The sequence below is a fragment of the Musa acuminata genome, chromosome BXJ3-8 (genome assembly GCF_036884655.1).
Source record: "Musa acuminata AAA Group cultivar baxijiao chromosome BXJ3-8, Cavendish_Baxijiao_AAA, whole genome shotgun sequence".
In the NCBI taxonomy this organism is placed as follows: domain Eukaryota; kingdom Viridiplantae; phylum Streptophyta; class Magnoliopsida; order Zingiberales; family Musaceae; genus Musa; species Musa acuminata.
The window spans coordinates 14,632,512-14,644,862 of NC_088356.1; the positions used below are offsets into that span (position 1 = coordinate 14,632,512).

A 12,351-nucleotide genomic window follows, 5' to 3' on the forward strand; every position below is an offset into this window, starting at 1 on the left:
ACTTGAGTCATCGCTCAAGTGGTATTCATTTGTCCAAGGTTCCAAATCCTTCCTGTTCTTTGGAAGGTTGTTTTGTTCATCATGTGCATTGTGCACCATTTCATATGTCATCAACGAACCAATTAGTTCTTCAAGTGGTAAGTTGTTTAGGTTTTTAGCTTCTTGTATTGCAGTTACTTTTGAATCCCACTTCTTAGAAAAAGAACGCAAAATCTTGTTTACGAGTTCAAAATCCGAAAAACATTTGCCAAGAGCTCTTAAACCATTGGCGACATCCGTGAAATAGGTGTACATGTCAACAATGGTTTCGCAAAGCTTCATTCGAAAAAGTTCGTAAGAATGCACGAGAATATTGATTTTGGACTCTTTCACTCAACTAGTGCCTTCATGAGTGACCTCAAGAGTTCTCCAAATATCAAAAGCCGAATCACACATCGAAACGCGATTAAATTCATTTTTATCAAGTGGACAAAACAAGGCATTCATAGCCTTTGCGTTTAAAGAAAAATACTTCTTCTCCAAATCCGACTATTCGTTCATCGGTTTAGAGGGAAGTTGAAAACCGTTTTCAACAATATTCCATAAACTCAAATTCATAGAAATCAAGAAAACTCTCATTCAAGTTTTCCAATAAGTGTAATCCAATCCGTTAAACAACGGTGGACGAACAACCGAAAAACCCTCTTTAAAGCCATGAAGAGCCATTTCTCTCGGGTGTAAATCTGAAATGAGAAATACCGGGCTCTGATACCAATTGTTAGGATCAAGAGCACTAAGCAGGGGGGGGTGAATTAGTGTAGCGGAAAACTTTCGACGTTTAAAACTGCGTTCGTACGACAAGAGCAATTTCGGTAAAAAAGCTGATTCGTAAATTACTTTAACTTGAGATCAGGTAAGAAGTAGTTAAAACAAATCTGTAAAGGCAATTTGCAGTTATGATGGAAATCAGAATGTAAGCGCAAACTGAAATACGATGTTCGCACGGTAAAAGCGATTTCAGTAGAAAAGCCAATTCGTAAATCACTTTAACTTGTGATTAGGCAAGAAGTAGTTAAAATGAATCTATGAAGGCAGTTTGCAGTTGTGATGGAAATCAGAATGTAAGCGCAAACTGAAATACGATGTTCGTACGAGAAAAGTGATTTACGTCTAAACACCGATTCGAAAAATACTGAGCTTGGAAACGCAATCGTAAAAGCGCAGAAGGCAGCAAGCTATGAAGGAGGTTTGCATTAAAGATAATAAGCTCAAAGTAAATGCAAACCAGAGAGCAGCGCGATTTTAGAGTGGTTCGATCAATCTTGACCTACATCCACTTCTGGCTTCCTCCACCGATGAAGTCACCGACATCCACAAGAGGCCTTCCTTCAATAAGTGAAGGCCAACCACCCTTTTACAGATTCACTCCTTTTGATGGGCTTAGGAGACAACCCTTCAAACTTTTCTCTCCTCTCTTGAAAAATCTGAACTTGGAAGAAAAGAGGGAGAAGAACCTTTAGCTTATACAACACTTTTGAGCTCTAAAAATCACAGAGTAAGATCAGGATTTTGGTGGTTTTTCATTGCTCTTTCATTGCTGAAAGAGTGGGGTATTTATAGGCCCCAAACCAGTTTGAATTTGAAGCTCAAAACTATCATTTTCCCGGAATTCCGGGGTCTAACGGTTGTACCGCCTGACTAGGGCGGTTGCACCGCCTAACAGAGCTCGAAGACTAAGCCTCTGGGCGGTGCCATCGCTTGTCAGGGGCGGTTGCACCGCCTGGCAGAGCTCGGAGACCGAGCTTTGGTGTTGCCGCCGCCTGACTGGGGCGGTTGCACCGCCTAGCCAGAGTTCGGAGACCGAGCTCAAGCAGTTGCACCGCCCAGCCAGAACTCGGAGACTGCGCCCTGGGCGGTGCCACCGCCGACCCAAGCAGTGCCACCTCTGGGCGAGAGATCTATGTCCGAATGGGTTGATCCATTCGGCCCAATTTGGTTCTTTCAAGGGCCCAATTGCCCCTGGATTAAGTTAATGGGATCACCTCCCATTTCTAACTTAATTATGGTGCTAACTACGATAATTCTTAAGACTTTTACTACAGCTTGCTCCGGTGCATCAATCGCTCCTTCCGGCGAGCTTCCGGCGAACTTCTGACGAACATCCGACGGACCTCCGACGATGCTCTTACGGACTTCCGACAAACTCCTGGACTTGCGACGATCCACTTGGCGAGTTCCAATGAGCTTCTTTTGGCAAGCTCCTGGACTTCTCGGATTTGTTCCCGCAGAACCTCCGACAACCGTCCGGACTTCCGTCAAGCTCTCGAACTCCTAACGTGATCATAGTTTTTGACTCCGGCGCAACTCCTGCTGCATGTCTTACTTCCATCTTAGTTAATCCTGCACATGTAAAACAAAACTTCGATCGAGACAATTAATCCTAAGCAATTAACCAAGTTGTTCGGCATGTCATTGGTCCCTCGACGCTTCGTCCGATTCCTCGACGCATCGTCCTCTCCTGCGACCTATTGCCCAATCGGCCAATTGACTCCACAACTCCGATATCCTTGGCACAATACCCGCTCTTCTTGGCCCAATGCTCGAGTCCACGGCCCGAAGCCTTCTATCGATACGTCGACCGATCCACCGGCCTAACATCCAATCTTCTAACATGTTTCTCCAGCATAACATGATTTTTTCTACTTTAATTGTCTCATCCTGATCGAAGCATCCTGCGTTACTCAAAACACAAATTAAAACATAAACACATATCAAATGGTTTCATTATCAAAATACGAGATTCAACAGCTAGATCCCCCACATTTACATGCCAAGTGTTTCTATGAGTGTTTGTCTCGCTCTGATACTATCTGTCACAAACTTAGCTGGTTTTACCTTAGTCGTGCGGCACCCTTGGGTGTCCGTCCGTAAAGGTCAGCCTCCCCGAAACCTCCTATGGTCCCTTAGGACCTACAAAAGAGAAAACGGGTTAGAGAAAATGTCTCACTTGGGATCCACAAGTAATCATTTCTGAAAACACTTCATAACCAATGCAAATTACAAACATATTTCACAAGCTCTGAACAGTCGCACAATAAAGGAACCAAAATGGTCCACTACAAACCGAAATATCCCACAAGTGTCCACATGACACAACCTTTATTTTCAAACCTAAAATGACCATCAAACTTAACTAAATTGGGGCTGTTAAGCCTTCGACCATCCTTCTACATATTGTGCAAAGCATGAACAAACCAAAAGACACAAACATATATGAACATTATATTAAACACCCTATTTACAGTTTTGTCCATGACACGACGTCACCCTTTTTTTTATTTTTTAACTTTATTATTATTATTATTATATATATATATATACATGTATATATATACATGTATATATATATATATATACATGTATATATATATATATACATGTATATATATATATATATATATACATGTATATATATATATATACATGTATATATATATATGTATATATATATATATATATATATACCGTTATCAATTAAGTTAAACAAGGATTAAATTGTGAAGAATTAGCCTTTGTTTTATGGATATGTCTACGGTAGTAAAAACAACGCCAAAGAACTAGTTTGAAGAGGTTACTTACATTGTGCAGGATGTGGCCAGTGGTAGACTCATACAAAATATAAGCTAAATCTCTATTTCTGGAGATCATAGTAAGGTTGATGCAGAATTAAATCCAGGCCGACAACTTCAAATTACCTTTCCCTTCCTAAAATGCAAGATGATACTTCTCTGGACAGATTCTTCAATTCAGTAGTAAAGCGAACTTGAGAGAGGAATAGTTGGATGAAACTAATGAAATGTCCTGTGTAACGCATTCCATTTAGATAAGAAAGCCTTCTTACAGAGATATATTACCTTGCCACCATTTACCTCTTGTAGCATTGTTTGAGTTGTCGGAGTCACCCTCTCCATAAGTCTTATGCTCATAATTCTCCCGAAAAAAGTGGCAAAATGATTTATGTTAAGAAGTTATTCCATTACAAGGCAAACCAGGAAAACCCTTTTTCTTATTCTAGTATGTAAAGAAACTCACTTGCGTTCTCAGGATTCACAGAAGTGTTGATGGCTGCAGAGGTTGTATAGAAATCTCGACCACCACAGTGCACAGATGATCCAAGATAGGCGGATTCTGCTGACTCAGTAGGATAAATTCCTTCCTTTTTGCTTTTGCTTGTGCTGCCCTGCCTTTTGTTATCTGAAGATGCACGTTTGATATGGTAAGTTATACTTGCAAATTTTTAGACTAAGATTCGTTAATATTTAGATGTGAAGTATTGTTAGAAATGGAGTTTTTGGTCAACAAGCACGTAAAAGATGGTAGATATAGCTGGTATAACTGCAGGTTTTTTTCATTCAAATGTATAATCCTGTAATGAATGAGGGTGGTAAATTGAAAACAGAAATTTATATTCAAGCATAAAATATGTTAAGTATTCTCTTCTTTTCCTTTTTTGTTGGGATGAAGATGGGTGCTCACAAAAAAGATGAGAAGATGCTCTGACCACCAGATCAAGGAGCATCATTTGATATACAAGTGAAGTTCTTAAAAGGAGAGACACTCGAAAAAGGTTGTGTATATCTGATAGATTCTAAGCAGAGACACTCGAAAAAGGTTGTGTATATCTGCAGGAACTTGATCAGACTTTGAGAAATCTCAGTTTCGAAAAAGGAATTCGACAAGAAAGGAAGATACTGGCTAGCTTAGTTGGTAAAGATTTGATAGTTTGCAAAGTCCCATCTTCACCATTACCATTTACCCTGAAAAAAAAAACAACTTCAAAAAAGCAAGCAATCTAATATTTACCCAAACAAAGTAAGGTAAAGGAATATAAAACATGAGAAGGAAATGACCAGGCTTTTCTCTCAAGCCCTGAATAAAATGACCTGAAAACTTGTTCAAATTAAGGGCCTTAAGAGGCTACAAATCACATCATTCTACCAACTTGAGGGGGCAAATTTTCAATTTTTTTAATGACAATACTAGTATTTTGAAGACATTGCCAAGCACGATGTTGTTCACTAACAAGACTTTGAGAAATCTCAGTTTCAAGAACTATAGTAAGGTATTCAGAACCTGCAGCACTCTCTGAACGCTTCCATTGTTCGATTCAGTTCTTTGGTTGTTCAAAGGCCAGTACAAGTCTGACTGGCACATCCTTAGCCATCGCCTAAGATTGTAGAAAAGAAGAATCATTTCATTTGACATGACCTAACGAGCTCAAAAATCAAACCCAGAGCAGTTTACATAAGAACAACCCGAAGGACACAAATCCAACTGCACAATAGATACCCAATAAACGGAGGCAAAACAAACATCGACTACTCGATCATAGAACTTATCAAGTAAAAAGACCGAAGAACACCAACTCAGAAGCCCAAAGCTCAAGATCAATCAAGCTCGAACAAATGAACATCCGATGATCCAAAACCATCAAACGGAGAGAGAGAGAGAGAGAGAGAACAAAACCATGGGAGCGGGAGAGAAGACGATGCTGAAGTCGCCAGCGGAGGAGGACTTGCCGCTGAGGCCTGCCTCTTTCGAAGTGGAGGATGCTTTCTTTCCTGCCATCAGCTCTTTCTCTTGCTGTCTCTCTCTCTCTCACACAAACAGGACTAGAAGTACACTTGAAGAGGGCAATCGTCGACTACAATTGTCTTTGCTGCTCTGCTTTCCCTGCAAGGAGCCGGTATTTATAACCTAGCAGACTCTGCCCTTCTCGTCTTAATGCGACCCCATAGCGTTGTCCGGCATTACATTGCAGAATGGTATCTCTACCGAGCTGACGCTTCTATTCATATATATTCCATAATTCCTATTATCAAATCAAATTCCCTTCACATTCGTCAATCCTTTTCTCTCAATTTATCCTCGTCATAATTATTATTGTTGTTCTTCAGGTCCATTCGATTCCTCTCTGTGCTGACATGTGTAGCAAAGGGAACTCCCGTCTCAGATTAATTCGATGCCAAGCTTGTCCGATCACAGCTCGTTCACGTGAAAGTTCCTCCACTTCGACGATACCCTCTCATCCCTAGGACCTAATTGGAGAACTCATTATAGGCAGCAAATGGATGCATATATATGATTGACAAATGGCAGAAGAATGCCATCTCTGGAATAAGATGTACTCCATTGTTCCTCGACTACATATGCTTGCTAACAATTTTGATAACATTTATTTGCATATACTTAAGTGTCAAGATATTGCCGAATCTTGCAATCCATATAAAAGATTAGTTTCTCGGGTTAGGTTTTTATGAGGGCGTAGCAATCAATACTGGTTGGAATTACTGAGGCCCAGGTGAATTTTTGGTTCTTGGGATTTTTAATAATGATTAATTAAATAAATAATTTAAATACTATTTATTTGCCAATGAGACAGACAAACTTGATTTGAATTTTCATATCTTTAATGATAATCTGTCCTTAATGCATAAATATTAATTATGAATTTAAATAAGGAATCTCTTGAGAGAGAAACAAGAATTGTATTGTTTTTCAAGAAATTCAATCCTTTAGGCATTTATTGATGAACTATTCTTAATTAAAGTTTATTTAATGAAAATCACTAATTCTAGGATTTATATTATGTATTATAATATTTTATTTATACATTAATTTAATCGTGTAATTACATTGTAGGAATGCAAAGTATACATATGCACATGGAGCACATCTATTATTCTGGTCAACAACTATACCTGTGCTTTAATAATTGCATATGTTCTTTCCTCGTGAAAGATCAGAAAGAAAGGTAAGCAAGAAGACCACGGTGATGCATAGTTGCACTTGAACACTATACCTTAGCCATAGAGTGGAAACGTAGTCCGTGAATCCGAGATGAATGATTTCGTTCCGGATTGGGAGATCCGTCGTACGAATCATTAGGTGCAATTCACTTGATATATCATCATGAGGCTTTCCCATTTGATTGGTGCTCCGATGCTATTGTTTTTAGAATATTGAGGGTTGAATCTTGAATTTTGATAATAAAATTAATTAATAAATTTATATTTTAATTTATATTTTAATAAAAATAATATAGGGCTAACTTTGATCATGAAAAGGTAAATCAATTAAAGTAGAAGAATCAAATATTGAGTCGAAGTCAGAGATCGAGCATTGGGCTGGAAGAATCAGATATTGCGTCAAGATCGGACGTTGCAAGAGTCAACATACCGATAGATCGAGCAATACGCTGAATGAGAGCATGATGCATTGAGTGCTCGGATGAACCAATAATATGCCCGACAACATAAGATTCTATGTTTTGTAATCGTTTAAGTCATGATCATTATAGTTTTATGTCTTATTGAGTTAGATTCAAGTGTCACCGTACTAACTCAATTACGGGCTTATTGGATCTGAATTGGGATTGATTTGGGCTCATTTGGAGCCCCATTCAATGATCCATAGATTGGGTCAAGTGATGGCACCGCCAAACTAGCAGTGGAACTACCTATGAGTTGGAATAGTCAAGAGCACACTTTTCCAAGTTGTTAGGTGATAGTATTGTCCAAACTGAACGATGGTACTACTAGAACTTAATATTGACAAATAATGGTACCGCCCAGGCTGGCGGTAGTATTGCCAGAGCCCCATCTCTGAGGCTCTACCAAGTGATAGTACCGCCCAACAAAGACGGTAGCACCGCCTAGCACAGGCGGTGTTATCGCTTATACCCGAAAGACTCGAAAATTTAATTTTTTGATAGTATTTTTAAAGCCATTTGGGGCCTATAAATACCCTACTCATCCTTGCTCGGAAAAGATAAGAAAGAGTGAAAAAAAACTAGTGAATCAAAGTTGTAATCTTGAAAAGTGTTGAGAGTTCCCCTCCTCTTCTTCAAAAGTTTAAAATTTTGTTCGAGGGAGGTGTGAGACATGTAAAATTTTCTCTTGAACCTATGAAAAGGAGAAATGGTTGTAAAGAGAGTAATTGGTCTTCGCCCATTGATATAAGATTGTTAGTGAATACTAGTGGCCTCGAAGGAAGAGGAATCGAGAGTGGACATAGGTCGCGACGACCGAACTATTAGGATCGATTCGGTACTAAGAGGGGGGGGGGGTGAATTAGTGCAGCGGATAAAAATGATATCAGTTCAAAAATCTTTTCGTTTGATGAAAATCGATATCGGAAATGCTTAACTTGAAAGCATGCGGAAGTGTAGTGAAAGTAAGAATTCAGTTTACCATAAAAGTAAATAGCAAGAAGTAAATATAAACCAGATTTTTATAGCGGTTCAGTCGTCGTGACCTATATCCACTCTACCGATTCCTCTTCTGTCGAGGCCATTGACGTCTACTAACGATCTTCTTTTAACGGGTGAAGATCAACTACCCTTTCACAACTTGATTCTCCTTTTGATAAGTTTAGGAGAGAACCTTTACACCCCCCCCCCCCCACTACCTCCTCTCTTAAACTTCACAAACATTTAGAGATTTGAGAGAAGTTCTCACAAGATGACAACAACGTTTTCTCACAAGATGACAACAACGTTTTCTCACAAGATGATGTTCTAGAGAGAGTATGGAGAGGAAAAGATATATCTTATAATCACTTAAGAGTCTTTGGGTATAAAGCATTTGTTCATATTCCTAAAGATGAGAGGTCCAAGCTTGATAGTAAAGCAAAAGCATGTATCTTCTTAGGATATGGTCATGAAGGGTTTGGGTATAGATTATGGGATATAGTGAACAAGAAGATTATTAGAAGCAGAGATGTTGTGTTTCTTGAAGACCAATTGTTTGATGATGGTGATAATATTGAGAAGCCAAAAACTTCTGTTTATATTCCTTGGAGTCTGGGTCCAGTTCCTTCACCTGTAGTTCATGATGATCATGGGGGAGATGAACAAGAAGATTGTGGTGAGAATACCAGTGATAATACACCTACAGTTGATGATGTTGAACCAACTGAACAAGCACCTCCACCACTAGTTGAGATTCCATTGAGAAGATCCACTAGAAAGCGACAACCATCTACCAGATATCCTCCACATGAGTATGTTATGCTTACTGACGGGGGAGAACCAGAAACTTACCAAGAAGCTATTCTACATGAGAATAAGAATGAGTGGGTTAAAGCCATGCAAGAAGAGATGAGATCCTTGCTTGAGAACCACACCTATAACTTGGTAAAGTTGCCTAAAGAGAAGAAAGCTCTCAAGAATAAGTGGGTTTACAAATTGAAGACTGAAAATAATAGCTCACAACAAAGATACAAGGCACGACTAGTTGTGAAAGGATTCAGTCAGAAGAAAGGTATTGACTTTGAAGAAATATTTTCTCTAGTTGTGAAAATGTCCTATATTCGAGTTGTTCTTGGTTTAGCTGCCCGCTTAAATTTAGAAGTTGAGCAACTTGATGTAAAAACAACATTTCTTCATGGTGATTTGGAAGAAGAAATTTACATGGAGCAATCAGAATGTTTCAAAGTCAAGGAAAAAGAAAATCTAATATGTAAGCTTAAGAAAAGCTTATATGGACTCAAACATGCACCTAGACAGTGGTACAAAAAGTTTGATTCCTTTACGATGAGCCAAGGGTATGATAGAACCACATCTGATAATTGTGTGTTTATGAAGAAATTTTTAGATGATGATTTTATTATTTTACTGCTATATGTGGATGATATGCTGATTGTTGGTCATGATGTTGGAAAAATTGGAAAGCTTAAAAGAGAGCTAAGTAAGGTTTTTGCCATGAAAGACATGGGATCGATGAAACAAATACTTGGCATGAAGATTCTTCGTGATAGGAAGAAAAGGAAGATTTGGCTATCTCAGGAGACTTACATTGAAAAGGTTCTTGAAAGATTCAACATGAGTAAAGCCAAAGCAGTTTGTTCTCCACTTGCAGGTCATTTCAAGCTTAATTCGAAACAATGTCCTACAAGCGAGAAAGAAAAAGAAGAAATGTTCAGAGTGCCTTACTCATATGCAGTAAGTAGTTTGATGTATGCTATGGTTTGTACTAGGCCAGATATAGCTCATGCAGTTGGAGTTGTCAGCCGATTTCTCTCTAATCCTGGAAAGGAACATTGAGCAGTAGTGAAATGGATATTAAGATATTTAAGAGGTACTTCCAGGTTGTGTTTATGTTTTGGCAGTGATGAACCTGTGTTAGAAGGTTACACAGATGTAGACATGGCAAGTGATACTGATTCTAGGAAATCCACTTCAGGATTTTTGATGACATTTGCAGGAGGAGCAGTCTCTTGGCAGTCTAAGTTACAGAAGTGTGTTGCTCTATCAACCATAAAAGTATAATATATAGCAATTACTGAAGCCAGCAAGGAAGCTTTATGGATGAAAAAGTTTCTACAGGAATTGGGCTTGAAATAGGAAGGATATACTATTTACTGTGACAGTCATAGCGTCATTCACCTCTCCAAGAATTCAATATATCATTCTAGATCCAAGCATATTGATGTGAGATATCACTGGATTCGTGATGTGATTGAGTTGAAAGAATTACAGTTGGAAAAAGTGCATACCAGTGAGAATGGTTCAGATATGTTGACAAAGTCTTTGCCTAAGGAGAAGCTTGAAGCATGTAGGCGAAGAGCAGGCTTGGTACAACCCACCATATGAGCTGGAGGGGAAGAATTGTTAGGTCCAGCCCATATGTGGGCTTGGACAATTGGGCTTATTGAGCCCAAATCACTAATTGAGGGCAGAAAACAAAAGATAAGGTTTGATGCAGGTGGGAGTGCAGCGTGCGTGTGGCAAGTGAGTGTGTAGCATGTAGTGAGCGACGGCGCACATAGAGAAAAGAAGAGAGAGAGAAATAGAGAGAGAAAGTAAGGTTTTAGAGATTTCTGCTTGATGATCGATGGCCAAACGTTCTCAGTTTTTGCCCAAATTTTATATGGAGAATCCTTGTAGCAAACTCTACAATCCTAACGGTATTGATCTACAGTTTACCCTCTCTAAGGTACTTTCTTGCAAAATTCACTTTGTGAGACCTAAAATTTCCTTACGAGGAGATCCACTTTGTGAGACCTAAAATTCCCTTACCTACATCCACTCGACCAATTTCTCTTCCATCGAAGCCACTAGTATCCACTATCGTTCTTCCTTCAATAGACGATGACCAACTACCTTTTACAACTCTTTCTCATTTTACCGGGTTTAGGAGATAACCCTTACTCCCCTACTTACTCCTCTCTCTAACTATTCTAACACTTAAAACTTTGAGAGGAGTTCACATAAGATAGTAGCAGCGTTTCTTTCTTTTTTTACTCTCGATTCTTGTATTTTTTAACTAGGGATGAGAGGGGTATTTATAGGCTTCAAGTTGATTCAAACTTAGAGCTTAAAACTATCTCATCCTGGGTTTCCTAGGTATGGGCAGTACCATCGCCAGTGTCAATCTGACATTGGGCGGTAGCACCGCTTGATAGGAGCGGTACCACTGCCTGGCACCCTGCCACTGGGTGGTACCACTGCCTAGTCTGGGCGGTACCACTGCTTGTAGCCTCTCGGAGACTATACCACGATGGTGTACCCTCATGGGTCACTATTTGGGCTTTTTCATTGGGCCAAACACAGTTCATACATAGGCCCAACTAGCTCCTAATTAGGTTGGCCTAATTCTAATCCCAATTATGTGCTAACTACGAATTCTAAGATATTTACTAAGCTAAATAAGTACGTAAGTCTAGTTTCTTCCAGCGAGCTTCCGATAATCTTCCGATGAACTTCTAATGGTCTCTCGGCAATATTCCAGCGGACTCCCAACAAGCTCCTGGACTTCACAATGATCTTCTTGGCGAGTTCCGACGAGCTTCTTTAGCAAGCTCGTGGACTTCTTGATCAATTCCGGCAGAACTTGCAACCAACATCTAGACTTCCGATGAACTCTCGAACTCCCAATGAAATCACGTCCTTGACTCCGTGACATCATTTTACTTTATGCCTTGCTATCGTAGTTAATCCTGTACACAAAAAAATATACTTCGATCTAGATAATTATTACTAAACATGAATCATGTTGTCCGACATGTCATTGGTCCATCGACACTTCGTCCGATTCTTCGGCGCATCGTCCTCTCTTGCGGCTTATTGCCCAATCGGCCAGTTGACCTCTGCAACTCTGATATCCTTGGTGTAATATTTGCTCTTATTGGCCCGAAGCTTGAAACCATGGCCCGAACCCTTCTGCCGATACATCGATCGATCCTTCGGCGTGACGTCCAATCTTCTGACATGTTTCTCCGACCCAACATGATTCTTCCTACTTTAAATATCTCTCCCTGATCGAAGCATCCCATGTCACTTAAAATGCAGATCAAATCATAAACATTTAT

At 39.5% G+C, this 12,351-nt stretch overlaps 1 long non-coding RNA gene across 2 annotated transcripts; it reads right to left on the reverse strand.

Moving 5' to 3' along the window:
* Window positions 1-3,680: 3,680 nt before the first annotated feature.
* LOC135645260 (uncharacterized) lies at window positions 3,681-5,771 on the reverse strand. Of its 2 annotated transcripts, XR_010498708.1 has the most exons (3): window positions 5,506-5,771; window positions 5,113-5,206; window positions 3,681-4,233 (listed from the first exon to the last, which is right to left on the reverse strand). It is a non-coding gene; the product is annotated as an uncharacterized LOC135645260 (long non-coding RNA). The 2 variants fall into 2 exon arrangements; XR_010498709.1 differs by lacking the exon at window positions 3,681-4,233 and having other exon boundaries at window positions 4,919-5,206.
* Between the last annotated feature and the right edge of the window lie 6,580 nt (window positions 5,772-12,351).